Source organism: Macaca fascicularis, chromosome 9 (genome assembly GCF_037993035.2).
Source record: "Macaca fascicularis isolate 582-1 chromosome 9, T2T-MFA8v1.1".
NCBI lineage: Eukaryota > Metazoa > Chordata > Mammalia > Primates > Cercopithecidae > Macaca > Macaca fascicularis.
This window is the reverse complement of record NC_088383.1, coordinates 19,646,147-19,668,712: the sequence shown is the minus strand read 5'-3', so window position 1 is coordinate 19,668,712 and position 22,566 is coordinate 19,646,147. Positions and strand designations below refer to the sequence as shown.

The window sequence follows — 22,566 nt, the reverse complement described above, 5'->3', positions numbered from 1 at the left end:
GTGTTGTAAATTTTTAAGATATTTGTATCCATTAACTACTAATGAGTAACAAACTACTCCAAAACTTTGAGTCTATGGAATTCTGAGCAGTTCTGCTTATCTGGACCAAACACTGCTCATCTCTGGACTTGCCCATGCTTCTACTGTCAGCTGGCAGGTCAGCTAGGGACTGAATGATCTAATGTCCTCAGCTGGGGCAGCCTGGTAGTCTTCCAGCAGGCTACCCTGGGCTTGGGGATTATTCTCCTCATCAGCATTGCATAATGAGGAGTGTGTCCTATAACTTCAGGCTGCCCCACAGAAAGAGAGAGAGCCATCAGTCTCTTCCTTTGATATGGTTTTGCTGTGTCCCCACCCATAGTGAAGCGGCGTCATCGTCTGGGGTAAACACCCGAGGTTCGTCATCTCACGCCAAGGAAACGAAGCACAGGGACACACAAGAAGTGAGTTTAAGAGCAGAGGTTTAGCAGGCCAGAAAAAAAGAGAAAAGCTCTCTCTCCTGCAGAGAGAGCAGGGCTCCCAAGTGGGTCTTCCTGTTCCATGGTTGTATGGGGTTTTACAGGTGGGCTTGAGGCGGCAGTGTCTGATTTACATAGGGTCCAAAAGATTAGTCAGACCGGGTGTTCCATTTACATAGCACACGAAGAAGCTAGCCACCCCACCCTAATCTTTAATTATGCCAATGGATTCTCTTCCTGACCAGTGCCATGCTGCCTGCTTCTTTACTGTACACGTAGTTGACAAAGAAAAGGGAAGATGCAGCCACCATGGTGAACATGCCTGGTCCCCAGGTAGCCTTTTCCTATTGACACAGCTGCCAGCATTCACCAGTGCAAGCTTCTAGCTTGCTTTTCCATGTCTGCAGCCTGATTTTTCAGTCTGCTCTTTGTTAGAAAAGAAATTATTTTGGGGCTGCTTTTTGTTAAAAAGGTAGCCTTACTGAGGATCTCTTACCCTCACTAACTGCCTAAATAATTTCTTTTTAGCTCCTGTATCAAAATCTCATCTTGAATTGTAGCTCCCATAATCCCCACATGTCCCCTTGTTGAATATCTTAGGTCAGGTAGATTAGATTTATCCATATGAGCCCTTTTTTAATATCTTATTGTTATATATAAAGTTCCAGTGCCACAAAAGAAATAGCACTCAAATATAAAATTTTCTTTTTAATTCTCAGCAAGGTAAGGTACTTCTGTAGAATGGTGCACCCTTACAGATGGAGCAATGGTGAGAGCACACTTGGACAAGGGAGGGGAAGGGGTTCTTATCCCTGATGCACATGGCCCCTGCTGCTGTGTCGTTCCCCTATTGGCTAAGGTTAGACCGCGCAGGCTAAACTAATTCCGATTAGCTAATTTAAAGAGAGTGACGGGGTGAGGGGTTTGGCGCGAAAAATGGTTCTGACAGAGCATGTAATGAGTCAGGGTGGAGTAGATAATCGGAATGAGTCAGGGTGGGGCAGGTGATCAAAAAAAGTTGCTTTATGAGGAAGTTAAGTTTAAAAGTAGAAGGCAAAGAATTGAACACACTGACATACTGATTCTTTGAAAAGAAATTTAGAACTCATATCTAACATTATCTTAGGTCAGGTATTCATTTCGGTTGTGGGTACCAGAATAGCCTCTCACCTGAGTTACAGGCCACTTGCCCTTCAGTCTTCCTGCTCTCTTCACCAAGTCTGTTTTTCGTATGGATACACCTGGACTCAGCATAATCCTACTAAGGACTGCAAAGTTTCTCCACTGCCAGCAGTGTGAAATCCAAATTTGTTACAGAGATAGACATTTTTGGACTAATTTAGTATTTCAACCTAATTTCCCCAGTCTTAAATATAGGCACACATATTTATCTCCAGTCTCCTCAGATTTCTCAGTTGTTTCCCAAATGTCACAATACTCCTGCTTTCAAGCCTTTGTTTGTGACATTTTTCTCCCTAGAAAGGCTCTCCCCTCAAAACCTAGAAAACACTGTCTCGTTCTTCAATGCCCAGATAAACATTGTGCCCATTGTGGTAACTGACGGATTCTAGGCAGAGACAAATCAGTCTTTCCTTTGTTTCTATGACTCTTGACATCTTTCTCTTGTAGTGATATATTACAGTTGTCTATCTCTCTTTCTAGCTTGATTTTTAAGTTCTTGAGAATAAAGAATTCACTCACTTGAGAAATCATTATTATTATACTTTTATAAGTTTGTGATCCTATTTACTATAATTATTATTTAGTACCTACTAAACGACAGGTACTAGTCCTAGGGCAGAGGATACAGCAGTGAACACAACAGACAAAATCCCTACCTTGTTGGAGTTCACATTCTAGTCTGAGGAGAAAAACAATACACAAAATAAATAAATAATATGACAGAAGTGATAATGCCTAGAAAAAATTAAGCAGAGAAGCAGGATAAGAATGACTGAGAGTGATCAGGTGTGGTGGCTCACACCTGTAATCCCAGCACTTTGGGAGGCCGAGGCCAGTAGATCACTTGAAGTCAGGAGTTTGAGACCAGCCTGACCAACATAGTGAAACTCCATCTCTACTAAAAATACAAAATTAGCCAAGTGTGGTGGTGCATGCCTATAATCCAAGCTACCTGGGCGGCTGAGGCAGGAAAATAGCTTGAAGCCAGGAGACAGAGGTTGCTGTGAGCCGAGATCGCACCACTGCACTTCAGCCTAGGCAACAAGAGCAAAACTCCGTATCAAAAAAAAAAAAAAGAGAGAGAGAGAGAGAGAAAGAATGACTGAGAGTGCTGGTTGTAATTTTAAATTGGGTGAACAGACATGAACTCACTGAGAAAGTGGTATTTGAACCAAGATATGAAGACAGTGAGGCAGAAAGCCATGCAGCTATGTAGAAGAAACATACTACAGGGAGAAGAAATAGCCAGTGCAAAGGCCCTGAGGTGGGAGCATGCCTGGCACATTCAAAGACCATCACAGAAGTCAGTGTGTAAAACAAACCAAAAAATGAACAAAAAATAAAACAAAAACCAACCAGATCTGTCATTTGCAACAACATGGATAGAATGGAAGATCACTATGTTAAGTGAAATAAGCCAGGCACAGAAAGACAAACATCACATGTTCCCACTTATTTGTGGGATCTAAAAATCAAAACAATTGAAGTCATGGAGATAGAGGGTAGAAGGATGGTTACTAGAGGCTGGGAAGGGTAGTGGGAGGTTGGGGAGCAGTGGGGATGGTTAATGAGTACAAAAAAAAGTACTTAGAAAGAATGAGTAAGACATATTTGATAGCACAACAGGGTGACTGTAGTCAATAATTGCACATTTTAAAATAATGAAGAGTATAATTGGATTGTTTGTAACTGAAAGGATAAATGCTTAAGGGAATGGATGCCCCATTTTCCATGATATGACTGTTACACATTGCATGCCTATATCAAAATAGCTCATGTACTCCATAAATATATACACCATGTACCCACAAACACTAAAAATTAAAAAAAAAAAAAATTAAAAAGCCAGTTTGACAGGAGAAGAGAGAACAAGGGGAAGAAAAGCAGAAAAGCAGGAAATAAAGTCGAAGACCATGTAGGGTTCCATAGCCCACTATACAGGTTGACTTGTTTCTTTTTTTTTTTTTTTTTTTTTTTTTTTTTTTTTTTTTTTTGAGAGAGAGAGACAGAAAACATTGGAAAGTACTAAGCAATAAAGCAATTTGATGCTTACATTTTAACAGGATCACATGACTGCTATGTGTTCATCAAATAATTTTATTGCTTCCCTTAATATATAGCTACATGCTATTTCCCAGTTTCCCTTGCTAGATAGGACCATGGAACTGACTCTGGCCAAAAAGAAGTAGTCAGAAATGATGCTACTCTACTTCCAGTCCCAGCCCATGAGAAAACACATGCATACTCTCCGCCAGATGCAGAAAATCCAATACAGAATTAATTCCATGTTGTAGAGAAAGGTGGATCCACTATATGGAAAAATTCTGGGACCCTGAATGGCCATGTAGATCAAAGCTCCTTCACCTACTCACTCTCATATGAGAAAATGATAAACATTTATTGCACTAAACCTCTGAGACTTCGGAGTTGTTTTCTAAGCAGTTAGTGTCATCACTAACATAGGAGGCTATTGCAATTATCCAAGTCTAATACGGTGGTGGTTTGGATCAGAGTGTTAACAATAGTTATCAGTCAGACTCTTGATATATCTTGAAAATGAACCAATAGGAAGACTGACAGATGGCACTTGGAATGTGAAATTAAAAGTGGAGTTGAAGATAACTCCAAGATTTTTGGCCTGAACAGCTATCTGCATTTACCTGACTTAGTGAAGAGTCTGAGAGGATCCAGCTTTGGAAATAATTGTGAGCTAAGTTTAAGAAATGGAAGGGTTGACCAGTTGCAGTGGCTCACGCCTGTAATCCCAGAAATTTGGAGGCTGAGGCGGCCGGATCACTTGAGGTCAGGAGTTTGAAACCAGCCTGGCCAACATGGTGAAACTCCATCTCTACTAAAAATACACACACAAAAAAAATTAGCCAGGCATAGTGGCACATGCCTGTAATCCGAGCCACTCGGGAGGCTGAGGCAGGAGAATCACTTGAACCCAGGAGGTGGAGGTTGTAGTGAGCCAAGATAATGCCACTGCACTCCAGCCTGGGTGACAGAGCAAGACTCCATCTCAAAAAAAAAAAGAAGAAGTTTAGGGGCAAGGTCTGGAAATATAAATTTTGAAGTTGTCAGCATAATATATTTAAGCCACAAGACTGTGTGAGGTCTCTTAGGGAGCTGGTCTGAAGAAAAGCACCCAAGGAGTATTCCAGTTTTCAAAGACCAGAGAGGTTTTTTTTTTGTTTTTGTTTTTTTCTACCAAGCAGGTAAATTAGAAAGGAAAGTCAGTGAGGTAAGAGAAAACCAGGACAGAATGGACTCCAAATAAAGAATTTCGGGCCGGGCGCAGTGACTCACGCCTGTAATCCCAGCACTTTGGGAGGCCAAGGCAGGCCGATTACCTGAGGTCAGGGTTGGAGACCAGCCTGACCAACATGGAGAAACCCTGTCTCTACTAAAAATACAAAATTAGCCAGGCGTGGTGGTGCATGCCTGTAATCCCAGCTACTCGGGAGGCTGAGGCAGGAGAATCACTTGAACTCAGGAGGCAGAGGTTGCAGTGAGCTGAGATCACTCCATTGCATTCCAGCCCGAGCAACAAGAGCCAAACTCTGTCTCAAAAAAAAAGAATTTCAAAGATGATAATTAACGGCACACCCCTGTGGTAGATCACCTAAGAATATTATCATCCTTTTTCTAAAGACAAAAAGGATGATACACAACTAAAAAATGAATAAATATTAAGAAATTTTTGATGACTTCAAACTATAGCTAAGATTTTCTTCAAGCAGTGAGATTACTAAGAGTTCCATAAGGGACACATCAGTCAAGAATTATGCTTATGGGAAGTGATCAAATGAAATTTGCTTTAAAAAGTTTTCTTTAATTAAATGGCAGTTTCATCAATCCCCAGAAGCAAAGCATATTTTTATTATCTAAATGGTAGAAGAAAATTGCTTATTTGTGAGGAAGGAAGTTAGGGGATTCACAAAATACTCAATTGTAAGCACTGTGATTTATAACCTCAGAAATTTTCTCTTTTGAGATGTATAATATTTTTATTTTTTAAAAAATGACAATTATTTATTAAAAGACTGGCTCTTTGAAACTATAAGGAATACTGAATGTTATGTAAGTAGGTAATAATTATTTCCTTCACATCACTGTCTTCCCAAATAGCTACAACTATTAAGCTTTCCCATGTTTACATAATTCCAATTTCTCTTCGTCCTCAATTCTTTTTAATATGTTAAAAATATGACCCTTAGTAGTAAACTGAAAAATATGTCGGGAATTAATACAAAGAGTAAACTAGCATTGACAGAATGTTGATAATAAAAGAAATGTTCTTTAGAGGAATCACCTATGTACATACACACAAAGACACAAAAAAATATGAGGAACTGACAAAACACTGATGAAAGACAAAATTAATTCAACAAAATAAAAAATAAACACATGAAAATAAAACAAGACAAACCATGATATATCTGAACAATAAGACCAACCACTAGTATATAGTTATAGATATCATAGATATTATTATAATTTACTAAAATTATAAAATTGGACCCAAGTTAAGTCCAAGTTGCTGATGGCCAACAAATCCTCCAAAGGAGTGATAATTAAATCTTTAATTTCCATATGTGTCTTGGATCTTCTTACAAGGGCCACCGTGTTACATGGTAGTTGACAACTTCAACTGCCTCCCTAAAATAAACACAAGAATGGGCTGCATTACAAAAATACATGCATCCAACAATGAAATTAACTGGAGGGGCATATGCAAAAGAAATCTAGAAGGAATTTGGGGAACAAACCAAATGAAGCTAGGCATGTGGCTCACGCCTGTAATCCCAGCACTTCAGGAGGCTGAGGCAGGAGGATCACTTGAGATCAGGAGCTCAAGACCAGCCTGGCCAACATGGTGAAACCCCATCTCTACTAAAAATATAAAAATTAGATGGGTGTGGTGGTGGGTACCTGTAATCCCACCTACTTCGGAGGCTGAGGCAGGACAATCCCTTGAACCCGGCGGGCAGAGATTGCAGTGAGCAGAGATCACACCACTGCACTCCAGCCTGGGTGATGGAGTGAAACTCTTGTCAAAAAAAAAAAAAAAAAAAAAAAAAAAACACCAATATGGACTACTGCATAGCTTTTTGATATTCCAGTTTATTTCACAGAAAAGAACGGGCTGCTTCAAACAGAAATCATGTTTCAGTGGGGCTTAGAAAAATACTAAAACTACAAGGATCTTGACTAGGCGCAGTGGCTCATGCCTGTAATCCCAGCACTTTGGGAGGCAGAGGCAGGAGGATCACCTGAGGTCAGGAGTTCGCCACCAGCCTGGCCAACATGGTGAAACCCCGTCTTCACTAAAACTACAAAAATTAGCCAAGCATGGAAGCACTTGCCTGTAGTCCCAACTACTCATGAGGCTGAGGCACAAGAATCATTTGAATCCTGCAGGCAGAGGTTGCAGTGAGTGGAAATCTCACCACCGCACCCAGCCTGGGTAACACAGTGACACACTGTCAGAGGGGAAAGGAGGGGAGGGGAGGGGAGAACTCACTGTGTGCTGCCCTCAAGTTAACACCTGTCTTCACTGTGCTGTCTATGGTTGCAAATTCCTTGGAGATGGGAAATCTGCTATTTTACTTGTGTACAGTGCCTAGCATGGCATCTTGCAGAAACAAAGATTTTCAAATGGCAAAAAACATTCACTCTTATATAAAGATTCTCTGACAAAAGGGTGATAGAGTGCTGCCTCTAAGCTGCAGAGGTTCCTTTCCTCATTGTTCACAGTTGTGTGGATTGTATGATGTTCCTTGATTGTCACCCACTGGAAGTAAATGGAATAAAGACAGACCTGGAAATTAGCATTTCTCCTTGCAGACCTTTAGAAACTGCCACTAAATGTTCTAACCACCAGCTGTATTACACAGCTTTAAGCATAGGTTGTAGAGTCTTATAATCCTTGCCCCACAAATTAAATAAATTTGAAATAATCTGCAGAGTTGACCCAAAAATAGTAAAGCTCATTTTTAATACCTATGTAATAGTCATCATACACATTATACTTAATTGAAATGCATTACAACTCTGTTGGGTAGACAGTATTCAACTCATTCTAGCTTTGAACTAATGAATATTTGTAAAACACTTTTTCTGGTGTGGACATAGCCAGTGAATAGTACAGCCACCCTCAAACCTCAAAACTGTGTTCATTCTACAATATCCAATATTGTTCTCTATCTTCCATATTATTTTTTGCTCAGAAATTTAAAGCAATGTTTATTAAATTAATGGATACTTTTTTTTTCACATTCAGGATAATTTATTGATGTTTTTCTTACAAGATTAATTTTTGACCTGAAATCTTTTTTTTTTCCTATCATTGATACTTTTTATTTATTTATTTATTTTTTATTATTATTATACTTTAAGTTCTAGGGTACATGTGCATAACGTGCAGGTTTGTTACATATGTATACTTGTGCCATGTTGCTGTGCTGCACCCATCAACTCGTCAAATTACAGCCTGATGTAAGTCCATGCTCCTTTCATAATTCAACATGGCTCTAAAGTTTCCAGTTGATATTCTGTTTAGAAATTTAAAGTAGTGCTTATAAAATAATCCTTTTTCACAACTATAGCACGACATAAAATTATGCATCTAAAATATGAATGCAGAAATAACAAACTCTAGAATGCACTGGAAAAGGTGACAACTTAAGAGATATTTTGTCCAAAAAAAAGAATCTCTTCTAGAATGACACACAATGAGATGTAAATTCAAGGTCTCCTTCATATTAACAAACCAGTCACATTTAGGACACTGATATCAGTAATAAAAATAATACAGAGATATAAATTAGTTCATTTAAAATGTTTATATAAATATTTCTGGACTAAAAATAAACACCGAAATGTGAATGCATATTTCATTGATACATTTGTTTTTGTGTGTCTATGTGATCAATTATATAAGCTAGAAGTACAGTAATTTACCTTACAGATTTGGAAAACAGCTAAAACTGGCAAAAAGATGCATAAGATAAGATGTGTTCAATGCACATTAGGAATGCTAGTGCTCAAACCTGATTAACACCACCAAAGGATCTGAAATTCAAAGGTGTTAAAATAAAGTAAAATGGATTATAAAGTCAAACTAGGTACCAAATTCCAAAATATTAAGAATAACTGGTCTATTGAATACAGGCTTAACATTGATATGAGTTGAATAATAATAAAGTTAAAGCTTTTGATCTGTAAGATCTGTCATTTCTGAAATATTATTTCACTAACCTAAAGAAAAGAAATGAATTGTTCCTTTTTCTTTCAATATCACAACTGCCTCCAAACGTTCTCTTTACAGCTACCAAATTTTGCTTTTTATAATTCTGAGACCATTTTGAAATGAAGACACATTTTCTAAAGTGAATCATTAAGAAATAATGGACTCTTAACAATGTAATCTCCTGTTCAATTTAAAATGTTTTAGGACTCATTGCAATCTCACTGTAAATGAGCCTCAGATTATCCAATACCATCAAAGCAAAATCTGTCCAGGAATTTCTCATGTGTTTTGTATTTATAAACTTTTCTTCAGCCTGTAGAAACTATTTTAGACCTTGAGCTTTTTAGTGACTAAAGAATAATTGCTAAATAATTTAAATATTAATAGATATATCATAATACAGCTTTTAAATGGAGCGATATGTACCATGCAATTCTATTTTCTGATAGTACAGACCAGGTTCTATAACTAATCCTCCAACCAAAAACAAGTTAAAATGCCAAGTGAAATATATTTGTAATCTTTTTAAATGTCTATAGCTTGCTAGCAAGAAAAGTAAGGAATATTCAGATGTCAAAAATTAAGTGAGGAAAGAAACGCATCAAGGTAAGCAGAGAATTTAAAACAGATCATTCCTTAAAGGACAGCAATTTTTAAATTTGGTAATTTTAATATTTGGAATTTTTCATGACTTTAAACATACAGGAACAGATAACAATGTCCAAAGCATATCCAGTGAAGTTTAATAGAAGGAGAGAGGAAAAAGAATGATATAAGAAATATTTGAAGTAATAATGACTTCAAGTTCCTAAAATATCTGGAAGATCCCTCTCCACAAATTCAGAATCCTCACAAATAACAAGAAAGATTAAAAAGAGAAATATACATCATAAAGAAATTGCCAAAAAACAATGAAAAAGAGAAATCCTAAATAAAGCTAGAGAAAAAATAGATATCACATGCAAAGGAATTGTAATGACACTGACAGCCAATTTATCCTGTGCAACAATGGGAACCAGAAGAAAGTGGAATTATATGCACACTGAGACAACTTAGGTGTAAGAGTTCTAAACCTAATGAAAAAAATTAATCAAATGTATTAAGGTATATCTAAAATAAGCTGTATTAATGTGTGCAATTCAGTGAGCTTCGACAGATTATTATTACCATGAAACCACTGCCACAACCATAATACAGACTATTTTATCACCCCAAAACTACCTCACGTGCTTTTACATTACATACCACTCTACCACTGGTACCAGACAATTGTTGCTATATATTTTTTATAGTATAGCATTTTCTGCACTTTTTTACATGAATGGCATCATATAATGTCCATTTCTTGTGTCTTGATTCTTTTACTTAGAGTAATTCTGAGGTTGATGCATATTGTATTATTAATCAGTAGTTCATTCTTTATTTCCGAGGACTATTCAATTGTACAGATATACCACATTTCGCTTATCCATTCACTGATATTTAGGTTGTGTCCACTTTTTGACTATTGGGCAAAAAGCAGTCATTAACATTCATCTTTGTGTAGATCCATGTTTTCATTTTATACCTAGAATAAAATGCCTGGATCCTATGGTAGGCATATGTGTACTACTTAAAATGTGACAATCTTCTAAAGTAATCTGAAGTGTAGGAGAGTTCCTGTTGCTTCATATTCTCACCAATATTTGTATTCCCAGAATTTTTACCATAAGCATTCTAATTATATGCAGTGTTATCTTACTGCAATTTGGACTTTTATTTTCCTGATGATGTCAAGCACCTTTTCATGTCTTATTGACCATTGTTTCCTAAAGCACCTGTCCAAATTTTTTGCCCATTTTCAAATTGGATAGTTTGTCTTCTTACTTTTTAATTAAAAGAGTGTTGGCCAGGTGTGGTGGCTCACACCTATAATCTCAGCACTTTGGGAGGCCAAGGCAGGCAGATCACCTGAGGTCGGGAGTTCCAGACCAGCCTGACCAACATGGAGAAACCCCATGTCTACTAAAAATACAAAATTATGATAGTTTGCTGAGAATGATGGTTTCCACTGCATCCATGTTATGCACATGTACCCTAGAACTTAAAGTATAATAATAATAATAAATAATAATAAAAAAATACAAAATTAGCTGGGCATGGTGGCACATGCCTGTAATCCCAGCTACTCAGGAGGCTGAGGCAAGAGAATCGCTTTAACCCGGGAGGTGAAGGTTGCAGTGAGCCAAGATCACATTACTGCACTCCAGCCTGGACAACAAGCGCAAAACTCCATCTCAAAAAAATAAACAAATAAGTTCTGATTTATCAATTTTTTTCTTTTATGAGCCATGCTTTTTGTGTAATGGCTAAGAAAATTTCCTACTCAAAGTTGCCAAAAAATTTTAACCTATGTTTCCATCTAAAAGTTTTACTTTTTTAACTTTCCCATTTACATCTATACTTCATCTCCAGTTAATTTGTGTGTGTGAGGTAAAGGAAAGGTTGATGTTTATTTTTTTTTCCATACAGACATTCATTTGCTTCAGCACCATTTGTTGAAAAGACATTTCTTTCCCTGTGGAATTGCTTTAGCATCCTGAAGAAAACTATTTAGTAGGAATAGGCATGAGTGTATTTATAGATTTCCCATTCTGTTCCATTGGTCTATATATCTACTTCTTCACTAAAATCATACTGTGGATGAAGTACATAAAAATCATAAAAATAATAAAGAGTATTTCAAATATATTAATTTAAAAACTTATGGAGCAAATGTTCCCATTTAAGAAAGAAGAAACTTATAAACTGTGTTTTCTAAATCCAGCTATATTTTGTTTATAGACAATATATATCTGTAACATAAAGATATAAAGTATGAAAGAAGAAAAACTGTTATGTATGTCAAGCAAATACTGAGGAAAGCTTGTATAATTCCATTAACAGCAAACAATTTGTTTATAAATGAAGAGAATTGATAGAACAGATCAATTCATAATGATAAAAGTTTCAATACACATGGAAAACTATCAGTCCCAAAATTATAAGCAACTAATAATATAAGTTCAATGAATACAAAGCAAAAAATTATGTAAACACAAGAAAGAAAAATACACTCTCAACATAGAATATTTTAATCTACCCCTTCCATTAATCAATGTATAAATCAGACATCTTGTTACAGTCCAGCTCAAATGAAAGTACAAAAGTGTTTCTAAAACCCATAGGTCAAAAAAACTACCACTGAAAAAATGCCACATCCACAAATACCTGAAGCTCTCCAACCTCAAGGATGAATCACCCCATTATCCTTTTACCAAAAATTCCAACCTTTTAATATGCCTTAACAGGTAAGGAAGTGCTTGTTCCTGTTTGGTTTAGGCTAAGTAATACAAAGTGCTGTAACAAAGAAACCTAATAAATTTCGGTTGGCTTAACAAAATAAAGGTTTATTTTTTATTCATTTTACAATCCAATTGAATGACCACCAATTGATATGGTCACACAGTGACCCAGATTACTTCCATCTGGAGGTTCCACTATACCAGAGAACCTCAACTAAAGAACCTCATAGAACCTCATGGTTTCACCATGCCATAGAACCTCAACTAAAGAACTTCACAGAACTTCATGGTTCCACCATGCCATAGAACCTCAACTAAAGAACTTCATAGAACTTCATGGTTCCACCATGCCATAGAACCTCAACTAAAGAACTTCACAGAACTTCATGGTTCCACCATGCCATAGAACCTCAACTAAAGAACCTCACAGAACCTCATGGTTCCACCATGCCATACAACCTCAACTAAAAAACCTCAGAGAACCTCATGGTTCCACCATGCTATAGAACCTCAACTACAGAACGTCATGGTTCCACCATGCCATAGAAACTCAACTATAGAATCTCATGGGTCCACCATGTCACAGAACCTCAACTAAAGAACCTCACAGAACCTCATGGTTCCACCATGCCATAGAACCTCAACTAAAAAACCTCAGAGAACCTCATGGTTCCACCATGCCATAGAACCTCAACTATAGAACGTCATGGTTCCACCATGCCATAGAAACTCAACTATAGAATCTCATAGGTCCACCATGTCACAGAACCTCAACTAAAGAACCTCACAGAACCTCATGGTTCCACCATGCCACAGAACCTCAACTAAAGAACCTCATAGAACCTCATGGTTCCAACACGCCATAGAACCTCAACCATAGAGCCTCATGATTTCACAATACCATAGAACCTCAACTATAGAACATGGTTCCACCAAGCCATAGAACCTCAATTATAGAACCTCTTGGTTCCACTATGCCATAGGACCTCAACTATAGAACCTCATGATTCCACCATGCCACAGGACCTCAACTATAGAACCTCATGGTTCTATAATGCCATAGAACCTCATGGTTACACCCTTCCATAGAACCTCAACCTCACAGAATCTGTTGCTGGATCTTGTGCATATATCTAGAATCTGGGGGAAGTGAAAGAATGGAGGTTCGCAAGAGGTTTTAATGGATCAGTATTGGAATGGCACACATAACTTCACAAGATTTAGTTACATAGCCAGACATAATTACAAAGGAGGCTGGGAATTATTTTGTAATAGTGTGTACCCATGAAGTAGATAAAATAGTTTTGGGGAACACATAGAATACAATAAAACCACCCTTTTTAGTGGACAGCTCTGTAAGTTTTGAGAAGCACATTTAGTTGTGACATCTGTAGCAAAATCAAGATATAGGATAGAATTACCCCCAAAAAAAATTCCCCTTTCCTCTTCACAGTCAACTCCTCTGCCCCAACTCCCACCTCTAGCTCCTGGCAACTATAGATCTATTTTCTTTCTAGTTTTGTCTTTTCCAAAATACCAGATAAATGGAATCATACAACATGTAGCCTTTGGGGGCAGGCTTCTTTCACTTAATTTAGCATGTGTGTGATTCAACCATGCTGTTCTGTATATTAGTAGTTTGCTCCCTTTTGCTGCTGAGTTATACCCCATGATACATGACACCAAAATACCAATTCATAAAGAAAAAATATAGATGAATTTGACTTCAAAATTAAGAACTCCTGCTCTATGAAAGACACTTTCAAAAGAAGAAAAGATAGACTATGAGACAATATTTGCAAACAGCATATCTGATAAAGGACCTATATCCAGGATATATAAAGAGTTCTTAAAACACAATAACATTGTTCCTGTTTGGTTTAGGCTAAGTAATACAAAGTGCTGTAACAAAGAAACCTAATAAATTTCAGTTGGCTTAACAAAATAAAGGTTTATTTTTTATTCATTTTACAATCCAATTGAATGACCACCAATTGATATGGTCACACAGTGATTTATTTAATGGGCAAAAGATTTGAACAAACACTTCATCGAAGACATATGGATGCCAAGAAGCACGTGAAAAGATGCTCAATATCAGTAGTCATCAAGGAAATCAAAATTAAAACCATAATGAGATATCACTGCATACCTATTATAATGGCTGTTTTTTTGTTTGTTTGTTTGTTTGTTTGTTTGTTTTGAGATGGAGTTTTCTCTTGTCACCCAGGTTGGAGTGCAATGGCACAATCTCGGCTCACTGCAACCTTTGCCTCCCAGGCTCAAGTCATTCTCCTGCCTCAGCCTCCCAAGTAGCTGGGATTACAGGCACCTGCCACCACGCCCAGCTCATTTTTGTGTTTTTTTAGTAGAGACGAGGTTTCACCATGTTGACCAGGCTGGTCTCGAACTCCTGACCTTAGGTGATCCGCCTAAATGGCTGTGGGCTGTGATATTTTAAATTGGCAATACAAAGTGCTCAAAATGATGCTGAGCAATTGGAAATCTTTTCAATTCCTAGCAGTAATATGAAATATATATCCACCCAATTTGGAAAACAGTCTTGCAGTTTCCTTAAAATTAAACATACATTTACCATACAATCCAGCAATTCTATTCCTAGGTATTTACACAAGTGAAACAAAGACTCAGGTTCACATAAAAACCAGTAAAGGCCGGGCGCGGTGGCTCACACCTGTAATCCCAGCACTTTGGGAGGCCGAGGCGGGTGGATCACGAAGTCAGGAGATCGAGACCATCCTGGCTAACGGGGTGAAACCCCATCTCTACTAAAAATACAAAAAAAGAAAGCCGGGCGTGGTGGCAGGCGCCTGTAGTCCCAGCTACTCAGGAGGTTGAGGCAGGAGAATGGCGTGAACCCGGAAGGCGGAGCTTGCAGTGAGCCGAGATTGCATCACTGCACTCCAGCCTGGGAGACAGAGCGAGACTCCGTCTCAAAAAAATAAATAAATAAAATAAAATAAAATAAAATAAAATAAAAAATAAAAACCAGTAAAAATGCTTATAGCAGCTTAATTCATAAACACCAAAAACTGGAAATAATCTAAATATCAATCTACTGGTGAAAGGATACACAAAAACTATTGTTTTTCAATGCTAAATTAGGTAATGTATGGATATATATTAAGGGCTCCAAAGTTTATTAGATGAACAAGTCTATTTTATCTCACATTAAACTGTAATCTTAGTTCTAAAACACTATTGTTTTAGAAAGTAAAGATTGTTATTTTGTTTTTATTTTCTCATTCCAGTGAACTATCAGTTCTCTTCAAAGAAACAGTGAGAAGAAACAAAGCTGAAGTCTGGCAAATGTGTGAGACTGAAATATCTATTAGGCCAAAAAAGATTGTGAGAAAGATTACTCCAGATGAGACAGCCAGTCATTGGCACTAAGCAATTTCAGCAGTGTCCTAGATTCCAAAAGTAAAGTCAATACTGAGAACAGTGTTTCTTCAAAAGCCTACGGAAGGTTCTCACACAACCCTCATAATGCGTATCTGTTTCCCAATCTTTAGGCAAGAGCTGCATTCAACATATTCTGAATAAAATAGGCCAATGGCCATTTTAAAGACATTATATGTGAATCACTCAAATTTCCAACGTGCCTGGCAATAAGCCTAAAACTACATGGTTTACAAGAAATGCTTGTGAAATGTTATCTTGGTCACCCCTAAGTTTTAATGTCATTTTTTGTGAAGTTTCATTGTTTAATGTCTAATTCCTAATTCTTTAATTTTTTTAAGAAGGATCAGATTTTTTTCATGATGTGAGAATTAAGAATTTGCCTACATGGTTGAAAATATTCACAAGAGACTTGATTATTCACATTCACATACACAGAGTAAGTTTGCTGAATTTAAAAAAAAAAAATGCTCTTTTACCCATGCAACCCACTCTCAGGGACACTGAAGTGCTTGTCTGTTCCTCTGTGGGCTTCAGTTTTCATCAATGTTGAATAGTTTGGCCACTTCATTAAGATCTTCAGATTGCTCACCATCCTCAGTGGTCTTCCTTGCTATTGGCATTCGGTTAAATATGTTCCATATAGCATGATCCCCACAACCACTTTGTCCCTGGAATGGAAAATGCCACCTTTGCTGTAGTCCTCCAAGGCTCCTGGGAGAGGAGCCTTGGAACTGCAGGGGTGCTGGGAGGAAGAGTAATTTCTGAGGCCTCGTACTCTGTTTCACTCTCTGATCGGGTAACAGCTCCTGATTGCTCTGTGGCAGATTTTGGGTTGTCTTGTGCAGCTGCTTTTGCAAAAGCACCAACTGTGGGCCAAGAGCTTCACAGCCAGCATCAGGGCTCAAATCATTCCAGAACACTGACTGATGCCAGTACGACTTAGCAGCTCCAGTTATATTTTCCCCAGCCAATCTTCCACTCACAAAAGCATGATCGTGGTGCTCTAACCGCCTCCTCCCAGATTTATATCATAGAAGCATGCAGCATCTCCTGCTGCCCACGTTTGAGCATGCGTATAGCTCTACATTTACGCAGAAGCCACCAAAATCTGGGTCTATTTCCAGCCCACCAGTTCTCTACCAACTCAACACTGCGCTTCAGGCTCATGGCTGTGGTCAGTTTCTACCATCCCACCATCTTTCAACCTGATGAGTAACTTGACACTGCACCGACTCCAACCTACTGCACAATAGCAATGGGCATCATCTTAACCCCATCTCATCTGACTTTTTCCATGGCTCAGTTGCAGAGCGATTTGCAGAAGACCTTTCCCATATTTCCTTTCTCAGAAAACAGTTGAATCACTTCTGCCCCCAAGGCTCCAACCCTTTCTGCCAAGAGCACAGGACAGTTCACCACCAAGCAAGCCCCCACTGATAACCGTAATTGACTTTAATTCCATGAAATCTTTGGAGTCCTACAGTCTCCAATCATTCTAGAGAGTGTTGCTCTGCTCTTCACCTCTGATCCAGCTTCATCAATGTCAGACAGACTTCTTGGAGGACCTCTTGTTGCAATCAAGCAGTTTTCATAGGCTATTTGAGAGCCATTGTTAAGTTTCACTGTGTTGCCTCTCACTTTCAGCTATACCACCTTCTACCTGGTGAGGATAGCCACAACACCATTCTCGATGTGAGGCAAGTCCTGAGCAGAGACACAGAAAGAGGTGGCTGGAAATACATGCTTCTCTCTTTTTCCATTCCATTGTCTGGATCACAGCATCTTTGTGACATCTGAGTCATCTGAAAACCACAGTTCTTTTGGAATTTTTGTTTTTCACTTTCATTTTAGGTTCAAGGGTACACATGCAGGTTTGTTACACGGATAAATTGGATGTCATGGAGGTTTGGTGTACAGATTATTTCATCAGTCAAGTAATAAGCATAATACCTGATAGTTAATTTTTCGATCCTCACCCTCCTCCCACCCTCCACCTTCAAGTAGAACCCAGTGTGCATTATTCTCTTCTTTTTGTTCATATGTACTCAATGTTTAGCTCCCACTTATAAGTGAGAACATCTGGTATTTGGTTTTCTGTTCCTGTGTTAGTTTACTTAGGATAGTGGCCTCTAGCTCCATCCATGTTGCTGCAAAGGACATGATTTCATTCTTTTTATGGCTATGTAATACTCCATGGTGTATGTATATGTACCACATTTTCTTTATCCAGTCTACCACTGATGGGCATTTGGATTGATTCCATATCTTTGCTATTGTGAATAGCACTGCAATGAACATATATGTGCTATGTGTCTTCATGGTAGAATGGATTACATTCCTTTGGGTATATACTCATTAATAGGATTGCTGGCTTGAATGGTAATTCTGTTTTAAGTTCTTTCAGAAATCACCAAACTGCTTTCCACACTGGCTGAACTAATTTGCACCCCCACCAACAGTATATAAGCATTCCCTTTCTCTGCAACCTCACCAGCATCTGTTATTTTTTGACTTTTTAATAACAGTCATTCTGACCAGTGTGAGATGGTATTTCATGGTGATTTTGATTTACATTTCTCCAATAATTAATGATGTTGAGCATTTTTTTATATGCTTGTTGGCTGTGTCTTCTTTTGAAAAGTGTTTATTCACATCCTTTGCCCATTTTTTTTAATGGGGTTGTTTATTGCTTGTAAATTTGTTAAGCACCTTATAGATTCTGGATATTAGACCTTTGTTAGATGCATAGTTTGCAAATATGTTCTCTCTTTCAGTAGGCTGTTTACTCTCTTGATAGTTTGTTTTGTTGTTGCTGTTGTTGTGCAGATGCTCTTTAGTTTAATTAGGTCCCGTTTGTCAACTTTTGTACCATGGTTCTTTTGAAAGAGGAGATCGTATGTATGACAGCTCAGGATCTTCAGACATAATCAGGACCCCAGCCCCAGCATCCCAAGCCCAGATGGGTCTGGCTGCAGCAAAAGCAGCAGTTCTTCCGCCAGTGAGCAGGAGAGGGACATGATTTGGTACGCTGGCTTGAGGAACTGGCTCTCCACCTAGAGCAGATAACATGGTCCTTTTTTGCTTCTCTTCTGATGTAAGCCCTAACCCTAGCATTCTTTCATTATATCTTTTTTGGTTATCCTTTATAGTCATGTAGGTATATGCACTAGCTCCTACTGTTGATAAGCCCACAATAAGGACTTAACACAGAATTATCTGTTCTGCCTCCTGGTGCTCCAGAGCTAGCCATTTGTCATGTTATCTGGAGTTCTAGAGGAATTAGAACTTGTGCCATTGCTGGAACAAGTTGCCTAGAAGCCAGTTTCTCTGCCTCGGGGTGCAGACGCACACCATCTGCACCAAGGGCACCAGCTTCTCCTTCAAAGTACCCACCACAAGGTGTCCACACCAGAACATTTCAGCAACTGCTACTCGGAACTTCTTCCTTTAGTTTCCTTGGATTCACATCAGACCAACGGGTCAAACGCCATCTAATGTTTATGTTTTTACACTTAATTTTTTCCCGAATGATTGTGGAATACTCTTAATTTAATTATTCACAACATACTTGCAAAAGTCTACATTGTATATTAGGAAGTACAAAGCTAGTCACCTACTTGTTGTAAAAGCTTTGAGAAGACCTACATCTCATCTGTTGGCAGAATCTTAGGGAGATTATTGGCCAAAAATATATATAAATAATAAAGGACCGAGTTCCAGAAAAGAAGTGGAGCTGATGCAAGATGGAAAGATCTCAATCAGAGTTGAAGTCTGTGAGAAGGGTTCAAGTACACATACTGAGACTGGAGGATTAATTTTCCATCCTAAAAACCATTTACAGAGCAGACTGCAAGTATATAAAAAAGGATCAAGGAGGCCAGGCACGGTGGCTCACGCCTGTAATCCCAGCACTTTGGGAGGCCGAGGTGGGTGGATCATGAGGTCAGGAGTTCAAGACCAGCCTGACCAACATGGTGAAACCCTGTCTTTACTGAAAAAAAAAAAAAAAAAAATTAGCCAGGCCTGGTGGCGCACACCTGTAATTCCAGCTATTCGGGAGGCTGAGGCAGGAGAATCTCTCGAACCTGGGAGGCAGAGGTTGCAGTGAGCCAAGATCACGCCACTGCACTCCAGCCTGGGGAACAGAACGAGACTCCATCCCAAAAAAAAAAAAGGATAAAGGCTGCCACCTGTTGTAGGAGTCTGAATTATGCCAGCTCAGTGGCTGATCTCAGCCACTCACAAAGAGGCTCCTTGCCCAGATAACATCAGCAACTGGGCCACAGAGAAATGCTCACGATATCCACAAGAGCATTAGTGCAGCACTGCCATTAGCTCCAAGCTTCAGATTCTTAGAGGACCCCTTCAGTGAGCATTTCAAATCTGACATCCCTGACATCAATAAAACAAAGAAAATAAATGGCAGTTTGCATAAAATTGCAAGGACCACTAACCCCACTCCAGATAGAGAAGGACAGAGGCTATGCTCAAGCAACCCCTAGAGGACATGGTGGGCTGAGCTGCAGAATTGCAGGTTCATTTATATCTGTCTGTTAGAGTCTTATAATCTTATATGGCCAGGAGCAATAGCTGTTAGAATAATATTTATGGCTACATAGTATTCAGCAAAAAAGCAGACAGCTCATTCAATTATTTACTTTGACTATATACATGGTAAATAGCTCTCAGAAAATGTCTCTCAGAGTGACCTTGGGCTTTTAGTCTCCACCAAAAGAACTTCAGATTTCAAATGGAATAGCATCCAATGTTAAGTTTCCCTTGTCACTTCTTATAATTTCTTATTAGGTTGGTGCAAAAGTAACTGCAGTTTTTGCCATTGACAGTAATGGCACTTTGGGAGGCCAAGGCGGGCCAATCACCTGAGGTCGGGAGTTTAAGACCAGTCTGCCCAACGTGGAGAAACCCCATCTCTACTAAATATACAAAATTAGCCAGGCGTGGTGGCACATGCCTGTAATCCCAGCTACTCGGAAGGCTGAGGCAGGAGAATCGCTTGAACCCAGGAGGTGGAGGTTGCAGTGAGCCAAGATCGCACCATTGCACTCCAGCCTGGGCAAAAAGAGTGAGACTCCGTCTCAAAAAATAAAATAAAATAAAGAGTCACAGGTAATCAACTATATTTTGCCAAGCTGAAAATGTATTTATTGAGAGCACAAGACAAACAGAGTAAGTAAACACTCTAATCCCTTTTTAAAAGTCAACTACAGGCCAGGAATGGTGGCTCATGCCTGTAATCCCAGCATTTTGGGAGGGTGAGGCAGGTGGATCATTTGATCTCAGGAGTTCAAGACCAGCCTGGGTAACAGGGCAAAACCTCATCTCTATAAAAAATTAGCCAGGTGTGGTTACATGCACCTGTGGTCCCAGCTACTTGAGAGGCTGAGGTGAGAGGATCACTTGGGCCTGGCAGGTGGAGGCTACAGTAACATAATTGTACCACTGCACTCCACCCCGGGCAACAACAGCGAGACTCTGTCTCAAAAAGAATAAAAATAAACAACAAAAACTTACGACTTCTAATTCACACCAACTTAGGATTTCTCCACAAATAAGACAGCAGAGGTTTTTCTACTGTGGTTAACTTTCTCTTAGTATTTATTGGATAAAATCATACAAGTAAATGCAAGCATCATTCTCTGGATGGAGTAATATTTTAGAAATAAAAATGGAGTATCTCATATCGCCAAAATAATTTGAAATTAATTGTAAATTGCATCCCTGTTCGAAAACATCGTGTTTAGAAATCCTAATCAACAGAATGACTTTTTTTTTTTTTTTTAAACTGGCTAAAACCAACAGAAGAGCAACTCGGTTCCATTTTGAGGAGGTAGAATACCATAGGGGTTAAGGACAGTCTTTGAGGTCAAGGACAGTCTTTGAGGTCAGTAGATTTGAGTGGAAATCCTGCCTCTCAGAAGCACCTCAAACCATGTGTGTCTTCTTTAACAATTTACTTCTTTCCTTTAAGCTTTACTTTCCCACCAGTAGGAAGACAATATTAATAACTACCTCAAAGCAAAGCAAGTCAAGTAATCTATATGAACTATAGTTCCTCCTGCTGTAAAAATGAGCTGTTAATACTGACCTCAGAGACTCATTGTTCGAACTTAACAAAAAACCTGCTGAAACACATGAAATGTCAAGAACTACATAAATATCATAATTAAGTTGCTTCATATCATTTGTGGAACGTGGCGGTATATAAATTAAGTAATTAAATATATAAGTATTAACAACAATTAGTCTGTAGAATTTTCTAGTCAATTCTCATACCAGGGTCTCGGGCTCTTACACTGATTGGAAAACCACATTTGGACATGGCTTGATACACAGGATCCTTGCCTTTATATCACTGAGTGAGCTTGTTGTGGAGACAAATGTCCAACAGGCATAAACAGACAAACTCATTTCCCTTCATGACTACACAATCTGAATATGGGTGGACAAGTGAGGTCAAAACGTAGCTGAACCTTGGCACTATTCTTGCCTCATTGGTTTTCAGCCCAGGTTTCTTAAGAAAGAAAGCTTCTTTTTTATTGCATCATCTCAGCCTCTCAAACCCCAAAGGGCAACATTTCTAGAGATTTCTGCACAGCAAGGAGGGTTTTCTCCCACCCAAAAGCAATGTCTCAAACTTTTGCTGCTGTTGTCCTGACAGACTCCTTATATCTTTTTCTCCTTCAGAGACCAATGCTAAACTCGAGGGTGGCTTATTTAAACATTTTTTACTCACCTTATTAATATCCAGTGGAAATTATCTGGACTGCCTTTCAAAGAAAGTTCTATTAGTGTCAGGTAACAACATGCTCTGCAGTTTAAATGCAACTTTTAAGCATTTCAGAATTGATGCTTAAGTAATCACAGGATTTGCATTTTAAAACTTATGCTAGCATAATGAAGT

At 38.5% G+C, this 22,566-nt stretch overlaps 1 pseudogene; it reads right to left on the bottom strand.

Moving 5' to 3' along the window:
• Positions 1 to 16,174: 16,174 nt before the first annotated feature.
• Positions 16,175 to 19,061, bottom strand: LOC102136148 (apoptosis-inducing factor 1, mitochondrial-like; annotated as a pseudogene).
• Positions 19,062 to 22,566: the final 3,505 nt, after the last annotated feature.